At 44.6% G+C, this 17578-nt stretch overlaps 1 pseudogene; it reads left to right on the forward strand.

Annotated features, from left to right (window-relative positions):
* LOC146633307 (interferon-induced very large GTPase 1-like) overlaps nt 1–17339 on the forward strand; it is a 100704-nt pseudogene extending 83365 nt beyond the window's left edge.
* Nucleotides 17340–17578: the final 239 nt, after the last annotated feature.

A 17578-nucleotide genomic window follows, 5' to 3' on the forward strand; every position in this document is an offset into this window, starting at 1 on the left:
GAAGGAACCTTTTAAAAAACAAAAAACAAGCGCGTCCATGCTCACAGGTGTACACACGGGTGATCACACCCACAAACTACACCCTTTTTGGCTCCTACCTCAAAGCACACTGTGTTCTGTTGATCTTATGTGCTGCACAATAATGTTTAACATTTAGTATTTACTGTCATATTCCCATATATCATTGTGATGTTGTTTATTCTATTACTCTTGTTCTCTTCTGCTTGCTTTCTTTTTTCTTTCTCAGCAGGTGATCCAGGTGATTGATATATGCATTTTTTTTTTCTCTGCCCGTTCTGTTGGTTTTTGTCTTTTGCCCTTCTCCCCTGTCCCTCTTCTCAGCTGTTTCTCTTTCCCTCTTTCTTTCTCCCCTTCTTTCCCCCAGTCAAGTCTGTCCCGTATTCAGTAAGTGAAAATAAAATAAACAATAAAAGGTGAATCAAATGGACCATTACGGCAAGGCTGGGATGGTCAGTTTGGTAAAGTAAATCCGTTGGGCATCTTTCTTTGCCTTTAGACAACAATTCTGATGGCAAAAGAGCCAAACGGGACAGGCCAAAAAAAACAAAAAAAAAAAAAACAAAACAAAAACAAAAGAACTGCTCACTCCTGATTGGACACTGAGCTGCACCACCTTCTCCTTCACTCCTCCATCTTGCTGTCCTCTGAGCTCTCTCTCCTTCATCTCCAGGGAACGAATCAGAGTGCGAGCACCCAACCTGTGGACTGTTAATCTGCAGACAAGGAAGAAAACATTTACAGTTCTAATGTTTCCTATTTTTGCTACATTAGTACATCACTGACTTTTCTGTTTTTCTGTGCTGAGGGTGCATTCTTTTTATATTAGAATTAGTAGAGTTACAGAGGGTATATAGAGTGTGAACATAAAATAAGAGCTTGATTAGGCTGTAGAAACGGATGAAAATCCAGTAAAGTGAAGAGTGTGTGTGTGTGTGTGTGTGTCTGGCAGGAAGTCTGAATATAGCTTGTGAGCTTGTGAGAGACTTTTCAAAAGGAAAACAGAGGAATTAGAGAATGAAAGTGCTAAGAAATAGTAATGAAAATGATATTAAATAAATGTCTTAGTGTGTTAATACAGGTGCCCATGGACTTGGCTCAACCTCAGATGAGTACAGCGGCAAAATGATAGATTAACATAATTGGAACGACAAACAGGCCAGGCTTTGGCTGAAACTTTACAGCTTCACCTCTCATCCTGCCCTTATCCTGAGAAGAAGCTTAAAGGACAGTCAATCTCCTGATGAAGACAGAAGACAGACAGAACAACACCGTAGATTTGAAGAATTAACAGCAGGCAGAAGACAGTACAACTGACCTAAAACACTGAAGGGTCCAGCAGCATGTATGTTAATGGAACATGTGCTCTGAATTACAAGCTGGAAAGTGTACCAGTGACATGACTGTGTGAAAGCACTGCATTGGACTGTCTGAGTTCATATTTGCCATGCTGGGAGTTAACCGCCAAGAAAAGACTGAAAAGATGAAGAGTGAATGAACAGAGAAGAAGAAACGGCTGATTTGGGCCTGTGTTTGATTTGGGAGGCCACACAGGAAGCTGTGAGAAGAGGGGACGAGGACCGGTGAGAGGTGAAGGCTGGACGTGTTCAAGTGAAAGTATAGGAAAATTGATTTGAAAATTGAGGCTGAACTTGTGGGGTTTAGAAATGTCCAGAGCATCGCAACAGAAAGGTGAATTAAAAAAAGAGAGAGAGAGCGGGATGAAGAAATAAATAAACTAATAATACATAAATGAATAGAAAAATCTTTTGTATATGGCGAGGTGCTGTGGGCACCTAAGTCTTTGATAGTGTAGAATTTTCAAGTCAATACCATGGTTGCATCTACTGAAAATCTCTGTGAAGCTTAAATCTCAATGACCTTGACTTCAAGGTCAGAGGTCAACTTTTCTGAAAATCAGAGGAGTTTCACATTCATAACACAGGTATGTCTACTAGGAGGCTGAAGGGTAGCACTATATATTTATAAACAATCAAAAACAACAATTATTACGCAATTTATTTCCAATTTGTATGGAATTTATTTCTGTAAAGGTGGTGTTTTAGGTCTGATTGAAGGACTGATGTGATGGTAAGGTGTCCGCTGCTGCACTTTGAAGATTGGTAGGCTTTTTTTTTTTAAATTTTCACAAGAATTGCTACTTCCCCTAGAGTTTTGGCCACTCCAACAATCAGAAGATTTCCCTATGAGCAAGCATTTAGCGACAGTGGGAAGGAAAAACTCCCTTTTAAAAAGGAAGAAACCTTCAACAGAGCCAGGCTCAGGAAGGGACAGCCCTCTGCCATGACTGGTTGGGGTGGGGGGAGTGAAAATAAAAAAAAAGAAGCCAAAGTGATCATTATTGAAGCAGCTTAATTAATTTTTGCATTGTAATTTGCTGTTAATGTCATTTTCCAACCCCAGTTTGTGTTTTTATCACTTTTGTCCAGGGTGGAAGATGCCATGCTGGAGACTGATTCAGTATGGTCTTTCAGTGTTGATACATGGGAACCTTTTAGAGAGGCCAGGGCTGAAAAAGGGATGCCGGAGAACCTGAGAGGGTGTTATCCGCTGGTGTGCATCCAAGGCCAACATCTCTTTAATTAGGCTGACAAATAAGCGTTGGCCAGCTTCTGGTCCTCGTCTAAACATCATTAGCTGTTCGAGGTCATCCAGACGTGTAAGTATTATGTATCTTGTCTCCAGGGATTCATGTCCTGTCCCTGGAACAGAGTCTTTATATTGTTCTTCCGTCTTAAATGTCCAGCGCTGTTGCTTGTATTTGTCTCCAATGAAATAGTTTTCAGTGTACACGCCAGAGTCTAGCACATGATCTGGTGGCTGACCCTGAGTCTCTATGATGAATTTCAGATAATCATAGTCATTCTCCGAAGGGTAGAGTGGCACCCCTGTAGCAAGCTCCACAGCCACCAGCCCCAGAGACCACATGTCACTTGCTTCATTGTAAGGAAGGCCAAGCATAACCTCAGGTGCACAGTAACCAACCGTCCCCACAAAGTCACCAGGTATCACTGCAGACGCAGGACATGCGAGGCCAAAGTCTATAAGTTTGACTTTGATGGGAGACTCATGGCGGTTTACAACCATGATGTTTCCAGGTTTGAGGTCAGCGTGCACCATTCCCACAGAACTCAGGTGGGACAGAGCATTTGTGATTTGACCTAAAATTGGCCTGACTTCGCTTATGGGGAGACCCTGTTTATTCCGGTCCCCTATGTAGTCCCACAGGCATTGATCAAGGAGTTCAAATTTCAGGCAAACCCGCTGTCCGTCGTGGAAAAAGCCGTTCCATTGAACAATGTTGGCGGCATCTGGATCCAACCTTCGCAGCTGCTCCAAGATGAAAATTTCCACATGTGCCTGTTGCAGAATATCAGGGTCGCTCTTGTTGACTTTAATGGCAACAGCTTGGTTGGTTGTTGTGTCGCGACATTTGGCTACAATACCAAAGCCCCCTTCTCCGAGGAAAGCCTCTACCTTGTAGTGCTTTCCCAAAATGCTCCCTTTAACTAATTCAAGCTCATCTGAGCTGAATGATGGACTGGCTGATGTGTGGACGAATACTTGCTGAGAAAATTCAACCGAGTTTTGAAAACTGCAGTTGATTTTCTGTGATCTCTTGCTTTCCAAGTTTGAAGGGTGCTGAAAGACCACAGGGTTTTGTGATCTTTCAGCACTCATGTCAATGCACAGGGAACTCTTAGGGCTGAAAAAGGGATGCCGGAGAACCTCCGAGGGTGTTATCCGTTGGTGTGCATCCAAGGCCAACATCTGTTTAATTAAGCTGACAAATAAGCGTTGGCCAGCTTCTGGTCCTCGTCTAAACATTATTATTTGTTCAAGGTCATCCAGACGCGTCAGTTTTATGCATCTTGTCTCCAGGGACTCATATCCTGTCTCATACTGAAATTGTTGGTCAGTCTTAAATGTCCAGCGCTGTTGCTTGTCTTTGTCTTCAATGAAATAGTCTTCAGTGTAGACGCCAGAGTCTAGAACATGATCTGGTGGCTGACCCTGAGTCTCTATGATGAATTTCAAAACATCATAGTCTTCATTTCCAGGGTAGAGTGGCAGCCCTGTAGCAAGCTCCACAGCTACCAGCCCCAGAGACCACATGTCAATTGCTTCATTGTAAGGAAGGCCAAGCATAACCTCAGGTGCACAATAACCAACCGTCCCCACACGGTCACCAGGCATCACTGCAGACGCAGGACATGCGAGGCCAAAGTCTATAAGTTTGACTTTGATGGGAGACTCGTGGCGGTTTACAACCATGATGTTTCCAGGTTTGAGGTCAGCGTGCACCATTCCCACAGAACCCAGGTGGGACAGAGCATTTGTCAGTTGACCTAAAATTGGCCTGACTTCGCTTATGGGGAGACAGTGGTTTTTCCGGTCCCATATGTAGTCCCTCAGGCATTGATCAAGGAGTTCAAATTTCAGGCAAACCCGCTCTCCGTCGTGAAAAAAGCCGTTCCATTGAACAATGTTGGCGGCATCTGAATCCAACCTTCGCAGCTGCTCCAGGATGAAAATTTCCAATTTCGCCTGTTGCAGAATATCAGGGCGGCTCTTGTTCACTTTAATAGCCACAGCTCGGTTAGTCATGGTATCACGACATTTGGCTACAATACCAAAGCCCCCTTCTCCGAGGAAAGCCTCTACCTTGTAGTGCTTTCCCAAAATGCTCCCTTTAACTAATCCAAGCTCATTTGAGCTGAAGGATGGGTGAGCTGACATGGTGAAATGTGTCGGCTTGGTCGGTGAATTGCTAAGTAAAATTCTCTCAAAACTCTCCAAAAAGGGTTTGCTTGCTGTCAGGTCAAGGTCCGTTGAGCATTAAAGTTTAACAGAGCAAAGCTCCTACTTAAGGGTTTTTCTCTCAGCAAGATGATGACATAACAAAGGATCTATGTCATCATCTTGTGATGTCACAAGATGTCACCTTTTTTCACAAGATGCATTCCATTTGGATCAAAGGCATTCTATTTTTTCAGTTGAAACACTAAAAAAAAACAATGTTTCAACAGGCCAGGCTGCATTTTCTGCTGCAACATCTCAACAGGAGGTAATAAGATAAAGACAAGGAAGACTGGTGATCTATCCATATCAGCAACATCGGCAGGTTTCTAGTGCAGGAAGTAATAAATTCAGCCCTCGTGTTTGCACTACAGGTTGCTTTCATGAGTATTTCTGTTTTTGTGGTGGGGGAATTTTTCCTCGTTCCAACGATGTAAACAAAAACATTAATTGTGCTTTCCGCAATGACTAGTAATCATTTTGTCCTACTGTTCATTTACAGAACAGGAAAGGTTTTGTTTGGTTATGATTGTTTTGCAAGAAATGCTTCAATCACAGTGGGGTAGTCTTGATTAAAATGTTATATGAGAACTGTGGCACCATGTGTGACCAGATATTGGCATGTAGTCGTCGCCAGACTGTCATCAAAAGTGTGAAGTTTGGGACAGACTGGACAAAATACATTTTTAGAGATGAAAATCTTATGTCCAGTGATAAATGATCAAAATTCCACCACAAACATGGCTTTGACGAAGATGTCCCTTTCTGAAGTAACCCCAAAAAGTTCCTGAAGTAACCAAATGGAATTTAACCAGTGACCTCTCACTTTGCAGGCGAATGTGTAAACCAGCGATGCCTGGAAAACACTAAAACTGTGCCAAAATGTCATTTTACATTCAAAATGGCGGACTTCCAGACTTCCTCTTTGGATTGGGTTCACTGAATCTGTGTGTAATAAATGTCATACACGTATTTCAAGCTGTAAATAAGTTGTTAGAAGTTCTTTAAAATTTCTTAAGTGGTGCTGTAGATCCATTTCCGCAGTGCCAGTCACTTTTTAAAAAAAAGTACATTTTGACCTGATGTGAAGAATGCAAAAAATGTCATTAGTTTGGAAGCATGTTTGGTATATGATATACTTGCCTGACTAATAATAATTTATTATTACTATTACTACTGTTGTTGTTGTTGTACAATGGAGCCTTTCCCCTGTGAATGACCAGCTCCCAGCTAAAATGTGTATTTTGTGCCATTTATAAGGTCAGTGCTTTATCATACCTTAAACTGTGCAGGGTAAAAGCCTCAGTTGCTGGGAAAAGCACAGGTGTATTAGAGTTTTTCTGAATTGCTAAAACACTAAACCCCATTGTAAAAACTAAACTGTCAACTATGAAAACTCTTTCATCAAATCAGTCCCACTGTTGCCAAAATCTTAAACACTATTCAAAGCTCAGTCTCCCATTTAGCAAAACTCTAAACACAAAACACACTTAGCAGTGTGGTGCACCTGTTGTCGTGTGAAGGCTGTGTGCAGTAGTGATGTCTCCTGTGTGTCGAAGCTTTGAAGCGTGTGTCGGGTAATCTCGTGGTAGTTTTGTAAAGCGCGTATCGAGGCTTGCTTTGATTACGTATGCAGTGATGTTCGAGGCCTCGCGGGCAGTCCGTACCACGTGACTGATTCAGGAACTGGCTCGCCGGTTTGCACCAGATTCTAAATAAATTGGGCAGCAAAACACAGCTGATTCCCCGTCACATTGTGTTGTGGAATTGGATTACGTCCCAGTTACATACTTACTTGAACATTTCTCCTTCGATGGAACCAGCAAGGAAGAGAATATTTGTCTGACAACATTTAATCTCATCTCTCCTAATAAAGTATGCACACAGTAATAAATATCACAAATGATAAGTACCATAATATAAATCAACAACACCACAGATCTTATAATCTGATTTTAGTTTATTAAAAAGTGAAGCACCACACACTAGTTTGTGTCATTGTCCAGATGTACATAAGCATGATTACACAGTTACACAATCATACCAAAACTCTGTCCTGATAGTTTCCACTTTCTCTTTTGTATCAGACATACTGAGACAATATTCGGGATAAATAACCATGAAAACAATTTATTTATTAAGTTTAGAGGTTTACACATCACATCATTATAATCATTGAGCCTATCTGACTTTAATCGTCCACTTGATGGCGCAGTAGAGCCAATGAATCGTCACAATGCTTCGAACCATGAGTCGACCAGTTGGATGGAAAGCTTCAGTTCATCACAAGGCTTCATCTCACCATCACTAATGAAAGCTCTTATAATTTGGCTGCTATTAGAGACCATTGATTTAGGCTCTCTTTGGTTACTACGTGGATCTTTTTTCAGACAAATTAATGAAAAAAATATAATAAATGGAAAAACAGAGTACAAATGTGGACAGTTAACTGGATATTACAGCGCGATTTCAGTGCATAAATACATAAATGCAGGTCTGAGACATAAGTGGTGCAATATTGATAGAGCTCACATGACTCCGTCCTGTTCGTATCCCAATGGATGTTCAGATGGCAGTATTTCACTGCTCAGACAGTTTTCTGAAGTAGAACATAATTACAAAGCTATCCCAGTGTCAGTACGCCTTACCTTTGCTTGTCCCTGACTCAGTCACTATGGATGTTGAATGTCCTCTGTGGACATTCAGGCAGATAACAAAAACATGGAAGAAAACTAAAATCAAGGGTGATTCAAATGCCATCACCATGAAGACAATGCCCATCTGCAAAGCCGAGACACCCATGGTGTTTTTCTTCCGCCTGGGTTCACTTCCAGTGTCAAAATCTCAGCTCATGAACACTGTGATCAATGACCGTCACAGCACCTTCTTCCATAGAAATTGTCCAGGTAGCACCAAATCTCGCCTGCTGATGGATGGTGTGGCAGAGATTGCCTGGTACTGCCCTGCTGGAAAACCCAATGACTCCTTCACAGACTGCACTGCCTTTTGTAATCTTCATGGTGATGCTCTGTCATTTGAAAAACAGCGTGAGATACTGATTGAAAAAGCTTCAGTCACTGTTGTTCTTGTGAGAACTCTGGAAAAAGGCCAGAAAGGTACTACAGTCATCTCAGACCTTTACAGGTCACCAAAGCCTCTCATTATTCTCATTGCTGATACTGATGGTAGTGCAGTTCAAGTCAAAGATGGAAAATACAAAGTGGGTCTGAAAGACAGAAGCCAGTCAGATGTTTCTGAAGAACTGAAATGTCATGATCCTGGGCCATGTTGGCCCAGTATTCTTAGTTTCATGTATTTTTGTATTTTGTTCCTTATTTAGGCCATGCTTCCTGGGCTGCCCTGTTATGTTGTTCCCTAAGTGTTTTCCCCTTGTGACTCTTACCCCTTGTGTGCCCCTCTGTGTATCTGTGAGCCCTCGTCTCTCCTTGTGTTTTATTCCATGTTTTCCCCAGCCCGTTATGTCTGTGTTCTCCCCGTGCTCTCTCTCCTCCTGTCTGAACCTCTGTACTTCCTGTTTTACTTTGCCCGTCTCCCGTCAGTGTTGCGTTCACTCCTGCCGTGTCTTGTTATGATTATTAGTGTCACCTGTGTTCCCCGTGTGCTCCCACTTCCCTCGTTAACCCTCTGTGTATTTATGTCTGCGTCTCCCTCAGTTCTGTGTCGCGTTCTCCCTCATGCTGTGTGTTTCTACCTGTAGCTCCCTGTGTTTTGTTAGAGTCTTCCCAGTTTAGATTTTGTAGAGTTTTTATGTTCAGCAATAAAAGCTGCCATTTTGAGTTCAGTCCTGTCTCCAGTGAGTTTGCGTTTGGGTCCAATTCCTGCCGGCACACAGCCAGATCATGACAGAAGAACGCGACCTCGACATGGACCCAGCAACTCACAACCCCTCTGCTGAGCTCCGTGAGGATTTAATCTACACAGTGGAGTATCACTGTCAGGAGTGGGCAGCGCTGCCAGGGGAAGAATATCGGGAAACCGTAGCCATCCGTTTACAGAGGATGGTGTCCGGACTCCCATGGCTATTCTGCGCACTACACCCCCACATCCAGGACTTCCTTTTCTCCACCGTGCGCATCCACCCGGAGCAGCCGCTCCAGTATGAAGAGTCGGAGGATGTTCAGCCCGGTCCGCTGGAGGATTCGCGGCCTGGCTTGTCTCCTCCCCCTTCTCAGCGAAAACGGCGTGCACGCCGCCGGCGTTCCCGAGCAGCAGAGTAGCTTTCTTCCTTTGGTGAGAGTGATCGTGTTTCTCACATTCCGCTCAAGCATTCGGCTCCCAGGCTTCCGGACATTGCACCCTCTTTGAGTAAGACTGTGCTTCCCTCCGTGGACTTTGTTAAGCCTGAATCTGTAGATTGTGACTCAGCAGAATTAAAGTGTCAGGGTTTTGAGGCAGTTAACTCAGTAGCATCTGTTTCCGTGCCTGTTGTTCCTCTGAGTGAATCCAGTGCCAATGAGCGAGCAAGTGATTCTTCTGTTCTGCCTAAACCTGGTAATATAGAGACAATTAGCCATGTAGCTACTCAGAGTGACTGTCTTACCTGCTCACCTGCTCTGTCACCAGAAATCCATGACAGTAACCAAATGGGCTCTGTTAAGTGTTGTGTTCCACGGTCTGAGCATTTGAACTCTGTGCACCAGGCATTTAGCTCAGTCTCTGCAAAGAATGTTCAGGAAGCGCCTCACGAAACGACTTTTTGTGTTGTTTCCTATGGGACTGCCACTCAAACCTGGGACGGTGCTGCACCTCAGCTGGTAAATGTAGATGGCAATGGAGCGCCACCTTCTCTCGTGCCTGCTAAGCAGGAGACTGTTTCTGTTTTTCCTCATGGACTCTTTGAAACTGTGTATTCAATGCCTGCTAAGGTTAAGAGCCGCAAGGTTTCATCTGCTATACATAGACTGGCAAAGGATTTTAGTTTGAGCACAGCAGAGCTGGTTGCACAGGTTTACTTTTCTGTTCCCCGGTCATGTCAGTTTAACTCTGTGCGCCATGCTTTTTGGCCAAGTTTCATGGACTCTGTGTGTACTACGTCTCGGGCTACATCCTGTACGACTGTGTGTAGTGTTGTTTCACATCCAGGTTATACAGACGCTGCTTGTGTGAGTTCTCCAGTACCTGTGACTGCTCCTAAACTCACTCCTTCTAAGACTGCTATCCTACACCAGACTCACCCACATACTGCTACCAGAATTGCAGCCCCGCAGAACTGTTGTAATCAGCTTGTACACTCTGAGGTTTTCCAGTCTGAGCTCAGCCACACACCACCACCATCATCAGCCCTAGATATAACAGTGCGTGCTGAGGGGCACAAACCATCTGGGTGAGTGTTCTGTAACTGATGCTCCTTCTAGTGACTGTTTCATGTGCCAACCCGTTCTGTCTTTTGACATGTCCAGTGGGGCCCAGTCAGCTCCACAACCAGTGATTAATCATTCAGTTTCTCGAGTGAGCGGTAACAAGATGGTCGCTTCCTTTGTTAAGCTAGCCAAAGCTGTTCGCTACTCCTCTGAACCTGTTGCTGTGAAAACTGTTGTGGGTGTTACTTCGTCCCTGGACTGTGTGGCTCCCCATCCAGTTAGATCTGAGTCAGCCTGCCGAGTCGGTTCACCTATGGACTGTATGAAAATTGACTTTGTTTCCCAACCTGTGATTGTCCTTCCAGCCTCGATTCTGAAAAGACCTGTTTCTGGCGTTCTTCCTTCTCTGACCTGTGTTAGACAGCACACCGTTCCTCAAGAGACAGTTGCTGATGTCTGTTTTGAAACTGCTTCGGTGACTGTCCCTGAGCTAACCTCCTCCAGGACCGCTAGCGCTAACCTGGAGAGTTTAATAGCAGTGGATTTCCTAGGACCTGCTTGCTTTAAGCCTAGGTCTCCTAAAACTGAGTTTGGCACCAATAACTTAGTTCACCCAGTGACTGTTACTGTTCCTGTGCTTCGCTCTCCACCTCCAATTCCTCTACTCAGGGCAGCACGGGCCCAGCTTTCCCTTGCACCCGTATCAGCTCCTCGGGTGAGGGTGGCTGAGGTCCAGCTGGTCCCTGCTTCTGTCCCCAGCCTGGCAGAGGCTCCGTTCATCCCGGCACCCGTACCTGCTCCTCGGGTGGGGTTGATGGACACCCAGCCATTGCCTGCACCTGTTCCGGTTCCCCGGGTGAGGTCAGCCGTGACCCTGCCGACTCCTGCACCCATCTCAGTTCCTCGGGTGGGAGCGGCAGAGGTCCCGCTAGCTCCTGCACCTACACCGGCCCCCAGGGTAAAGGCAGCCAGAGCCCAGCTCGTCCCTACACCCATATCTGTTTCTCGGGTGGGGATGGCTGGTGTTCGGCCAGGCCTAGCACCTGTTCCTGTTCCCAGGAGGAGAGCAGCCAAGAGTCAGTCACCTGCTCAATCACAAGTTCAACTACCTGCTGACCCGCCATCACTGCAACCACCACTACAACTTGCATTTCTGTCCATAGCACAGTCATTAGCTCAGTTATCAGCCCAGTTCCCTGTTTGGTCACCAGCTCAGTCTCTAGTTCAGTTAGCTCAGTCACCAGCCGAGTTAATACCTCAGCAACCCGTTCAGACACTGCCAACCTCAGCTGGAAGCCTTTGTGAGCTTTCTCCACCAGCTGAGGACTGCGTGGTGCTGACAAACTTTGGACAGACTGTTTGCCCTGCACAGCCCCAGCCGTTGCATCCCAAGCCGACTGCGTGCCCTGTGCAGCTACAGTTAGCGTCCCCTCAGCCAGAAGTCTCTGCACCTACTGGCTCTGCATCTGTTCTCGCTGGGGGTTCAGGGGAACCTCTCCAGCCTCTCCTCGTCTCCGCTGGGGGTTCAGGGGAACCTCTCCAGCCTCTCCTCGTCTCCGCTGGGGGTTCAGGGGAACCTCTCCAGCCTCTCCTCGTCTCCGCTGGCGGCTCTGGTCAGCCCGGCCAGCCTCTCCTCGTCTCCGCTGGCGGCTCTGGTCAGCCCGGCCAGCACCTCCTCGTCTCCGCTGGAGGGTCCGAGGGGCCCGTTCAGCCGTTGCCTGGTCCGGCCTCTGCATCAGCTGCACCCACGCCCGGTCCGGCCTCTGCATTGCCTTCAACGTCGCCTTCAACGTTGCCTGGTTCAGCGTCGGCCTCGGCCTCAGCTTCGCCTTCAGCTTCGCCTGGTCCGGCCACCGCTTCGGCTTCAGCTTCGCCTGGTCTGGCCCCCGCTTCAGCTTCGCCTGGTCCGGCCCCCGCATCCGTTCCAGCTCCGTCGCCTGTGGCTGCCACGACGCCGTCTGGTCCTGCCTCGTCTAGTCCTGCCTCGTCTGGTCCTGTGCCCACCAAGCCTCAACCAGTACGCCCGACGCTCTGCTGCCGCCGCCGTCTTCCTCGCGGCCGGCCTCCGGACCCGCTCTGCTGCCACTGCCGCTTTTCGCGTGGCCGGCCCCCGGAACAGCTGGACTGAACTTTTGTGCTGTCGCCCCAAGGTTAACCTTCCGACCTCTTTGAACATTGCTTCCATGTTTTGACCTGTTTTTGTGTATTTGTGGACTCCGTTTTGGTCTCATGCTCCTTGTCTTTTGTTTGGTTTCGTTCTCTCCATCCTGGTCCCCCGCCTCCCGCCCTGGGTGGGTTGTTTTCTGTTTTTCTTGTGTTTTGGTTCTTGGGTTTGGGCTGTCGGGAGCCAGCCCTTGAGGGGGGGGGTTATGTCATGATCCTGGGCCATGTTGGCCCAGTATTCTTAGTTTCATGTATTTTTGTATTTTGTTCCTTATTTAGGCCATGCTTCCTGGGCTGCCCTGTTACGCTGTTCCCTAAGTGTTTTCCCCTTGTGACTCTTACCCCTTGTGTGCCCCTCTGTGTATCTGTGAGCCCTCGTCTCTCCTTGTGTTTTATTCCATGTTTTCCCCAGCCCGTTATGCCTGTGTTCTCTCCGTGCTCTCTCTCCTCCTGTCTGAACCTCTGTACTTCCTGTTTTACTTTGCCCGTCTCCCGTCAGTGTTGCGTTCACTCCTGCCGTGTCTTGTTATGATTATTAGTGTCACCTGTGTTCCCCGTGTGCTCCCACTTCCCTCGTTAACCCTCTGTGTATTTATGTCTGCGTCTCCCTCAGTTCTGTGTCGCGTTCTCCCTCATGCTGTGTGTTTCTACCTGTAGCTCCCTGTGTGTTTTGTTAGAGTCTTCCCAGTTTAGATTTTGTAGAGTTTTTGTGTTCAGCAATAAAAGCTGCCATTTTGAGTTCAGTCCTGTCTCCAGTGAGTTTGCGTTTGGTTCCAATTCCTGCCGGCACACAGCCAGATCATGACATGAAAGGAATTATCAGAAAGATTTTATATGAACCTCATAGATCCTTCCAGCTTGAATTCATGGCCAAAGTCCCTGGAGTCACAGTGGATGAAGATGATGAAGTCTGTCAAAAAGGGAAGTCTGCTGCACTGAAAACAGTTAAAATGCTTCAAGGGATGGGAATTTCAAAGAACAAAGATACATTTCTACCTTGTCAAGGCGATCTGTGGCATGAGCGGTGTAAAATAAATAAAGAGCTGTATCACCTTAAAGGAAACATTGAGAAGGAAAAAAGTCATAAGCAACAGCAACTGACTAAAATAAGACAAAATCAATGCAAAGCTTCATGTAGTGAACTGATGAAGTCATTCACAGAAAGCCTCTTGTCTTTGCCATCAAAACAGAAGGAGTACTTCCTGAAATGGACTCAGATCTTAATAGATGCCCTATCCACAGACATAGCCGGTGGGCCGCTGGCGATTTTTTGTTTTTATGGGCCGATGGATTTTTTTTAATTTTTTTTTTTAGGAAGGGTATATATAATGAAAGGTGTTGGATTGGCCAATTGGTCATGATCGACTCTGGGCTGGACCAATTACAGGCCGGATGCACCCTCCCCCTTGTTTAGCAATCTCGTGATTTTCGCGCATTGCATGCCGGGAACTCGTGGCAAAACAATCCAAGCACCGCATCAAATGCAAGCATTTGCAGCACCGCAAAACGTTCATTCTCCGGTTCCAATACCTTCTTGTTTTTTCTTTGCCGCACAAAAGAGGAATGTACAAAACAAAAGGAGAACAATGCCGGTCCGTACAAAGACAGACTCGACGAAAAGACAAAGAAAAGATACGAGGAAAAAATCAAAGGAGTGAAAGGGTCAGACCCTTACGAGCGCACAGAGTGGACAAAAGACGTTAGCGTGCTGCCCAACTTTCACCACGCTCAGATTTATAATTATACGGTTCTTGGAGTGAGTGCATACACTCATGAAGTTTAGTAACTTCAGGTCACTGCAACAAGCCCAGGTACAGTTTACCGACGATGGGTACAGGACCTTGAAATGCACCGTGAAAGACCATCGTACGAACAAAGGTAAGTTTACCAGTCTCACAAATCGTCGTCATAAATACACATTCGTTAACCGTTTATTAACTCTTTCACTGCCATTGACGTCTATAGCCGTCAATTGCAGTGAATGAGTCAATGGGTTTAACTCATTCACTGCCAATGGCTGGCAGTGAATGAGTTAATAGGACCTTTGAGCTCAACGGTAATTAATTAGTAGTGGAAATAATTTCTGGTAGCATTACAGAAATGTAGCAGTGACAATAATATTGTATGTTGTAATCGCACTGGACAATTAGTGATACAAAACAACTGTTTTATCCTGTGAATAAAAGTATATGTTTTTGTCAATGTACCATGGTAATAACAGAAGCGAAACGCAATATTATGTCAGGACAATTCACTATTTATGCACAATAAATAAAGGAGCATAGCGCGACAATTTCTGTTCAGCGCCAGACTTGCTTGTAACCTATATCACCAATTATGTTAAGAAAAATGACGTATTAACTACTACAAAACTCTGACCTTTGTGGGAATGCTTGGAGCAGACTAACATGTGAGCTGAGTGTTCTGAGACGTTATATTTGATATATCCAGACCATCCGTCGGCTCTTACTTCGGAAACATGGCTTAAAAAATTTCTCTTCAACGACGTAATCCGATAAAAAGAAACGATCTCTTTACCCGTCGGCTTCCCGTGGCTGTCATGCGACCGACTATTGCAGTTAATAATACAACAGCTTCTTGCCATTTTTTGGGTTTCTTTTTATCGCTGTGTAACTGAGTTCAATTGAAAGCCTGCGTGCGCTAGTACCTCTTGCCACAAGTTCCCAGAATCCTTTGCGGTTTTACCCCTGAATGACGTCACATTTTCAATCTTTATCCTGGTGGGCCGGTCTCTAGTCAAAATGTCAAACATCATAATGTCTAAGGCTAAATGCTCTCCTGGGATCACTCTCTCACATTTTAACAGAAAGATACAAGACCTGTGTAAAGCTCTGATGAATGAACAATTTGTTTTCAGATTCAAAAAACACATTAGAAATTGCAGTTTACAGAAAACTTGAGGTTGAGTATGGAAACTGGACCTGGGCCCTGAGGAGCAACATGCTGGTGATTGAAAACCAGCTTCATACCAGAATTGAAAATGGAGAACTTGACAAGGTTGAGCGTAGTGATGAGTGAAAAATATAAAGAAGTAGAAAAAGATATGTCAAAGTACTTTGAGGATGACAGAGACAAAGAAATGTTGGTTCAGTGGAGAGGCCGATTTGAAAACAAAATAAAGGAGTTCCAAGAGGAGCTGGTGACAGGAGTGGAACGAAAACTGGATGAAGTTATTCAGCAGAAGAAAGCTTGTAAAAAGCTGGATGATAAGAAGACCGAATTTGAGAACAAGCTGCTGCAAAAGAGTAAAAAGCTTGCTCATAAGTTAAAAGACAAAGCAAAAAATGAAGAGGAACTTAAAAAACATTTCAACTCAGTTTAGGATTACTGGGTAAAAGAGTTAACTGCAGATGCACAACCCATTCAGGACATCAAGCTGGATGACGATCAGGCAACTATCTTTAATGACCTTGGTTTTGAATGGAATCTCATATTTGAATGCAAAAAGAATGGCAGATACAAAAAAATATCTGAGGTTGGCAATTATTCTGATTATATTGTCCTTGGCAAGCACGAAGATACAACAAGAAAAGGGCTTGCCAGCCAAGTGGCTACATTTTTTGAAGTTGGTGCTAAAACAATAATACATTACTTAAAGAGACCTTTTGAGCATGAAGACCAGGAAATGATAAGATCCCTCATAAACAGTGTTGAAAAACAGTCTCTTGATGCCATTATGAGCAAGCCTGTAGCAACAAGAGGCTACAGTTCAACTTACTTACAAGAAGTGGCTAAAACAGTTCAGGACACAGTGACAGAGTTTGAATCAAATAAGAAATGTGCTTTCAAGAAGGAGTTCAGAGTTGACCTGTTACTGTATGTATTTGACACTGCTTGCAGTTGGCTTTCACAGTCTCACAAACAATACAAAACGAGCAATGATGCACTCACTTACTTGGAAAGCAAGAAAACACAATACTACAACATTTTCAGCAGCTTCTGCAAAGGAAACTCATCTGCTGTTGTGTTTGGAGAAATGATCTGTGAAAAACTGAGGGTTTCCATTGTTGAAGCAGTCTGTAACAAGACTGCCATTGATCTCGCTGGAGAGATGAGGTGCACTTTCCCAGCATTCAATGGAAACAGACTGAACTTAGAGAAACATTTGTTGAAGTCACTTGCAGAGAAAGAGGACTTTGATGCTTTCATCACCTACATCCGAAATCCGAGGAAGCAAGTAGAAGCTTTTATCAAAGAGAAAGTAAACGCACACATGCTTGGAGAGCACAAAGATAAAGCACTAAGTATACTCAGGAAAAATGTGGAGGACATCAACAAACTTGTCATTCATGCTTTATTTGACACAACAAAAAAAGTCAAAACCCAGAGAGGAGACACAGACATGTGGGCAAAGGAGTTTTCTAGTCTCCTCAGTGATAAACTGACCCTTGATGCCATGTCTTGTCAAAACTTCAAGGACATAAAAAATTTTGACTTCCTTCAAGAAACGATTGAGAAAGGCTTTGTGTCCATCACAAAGACGATAAGCCAGACTTCGCTGGATAAGATGAAGGAATTCAGACTGAGACCTGATCAAATCCTCATCGATCAGCTGTGTAACTGCTGCTGGGAAACCTGCCCGTTCTGTGCAGCTGTTTGTACCAACACAATTAAAGATCACAGTCCTGAAGATCACAGTGTCCCCTTTCATCGATCTCAAGCAATCAATGGTTGGCACTACAGAAACACTGAGATATTGTGTGTCGACTTTTGTACAACCCAAGTTGCAAGTGAAGGAAGTTTTTACCCTTGCCATGACTCAAATCATACCATTCCTTTTAAAAAATACAGAACTGCTGGACCACCATATGAAAATTGGAGCATTACCCCTGATGAGTCTAAGCTCAAGTATTGGACATGGTTTGTGTGTCAGTTTCAGGAGAAACTCGAAAACCACCATGGTTTAAAATTCACACAGCGTGGTGAGATTCCCAGTGAATGCACGATAAAAAAGAGGCTATTCAAAGTCTGGATGAAATGTACAGTACAAATTGAACAGTTTCAGTTTTACACATTTTTAGTTTGCTGAAAATCACAAGACCTGTTTTACCTTGATTACTCACAAATAAACTTTAAAACATAATGTTAGTGATTTAAACATTACATGTGGGTGACAGAATGGTATATATATTTCTGCTTTGGTCACATAAATGCTCACACATGAGAGAAACAATCATTTTGAGAATATAATGAGAATTAAAACCAAATATATTGTTGTGAACATTAACGAATAG

Source organism: Diplotaxodon limnothrissa, linkage group LG4 (genome assembly GCF_057381915.1).
Source record: "Diplotaxodon limnothrissa isolate DT_005_m linkage group LG4, D_limnothrissa_male_GT1.1, whole genome shotgun sequence".
Taxonomy (NCBI): domain Eukaryota; kingdom Metazoa; phylum Chordata; class Actinopteri; order Cichliformes; family Cichlidae; genus Diplotaxodon; species Diplotaxodon limnothrissa.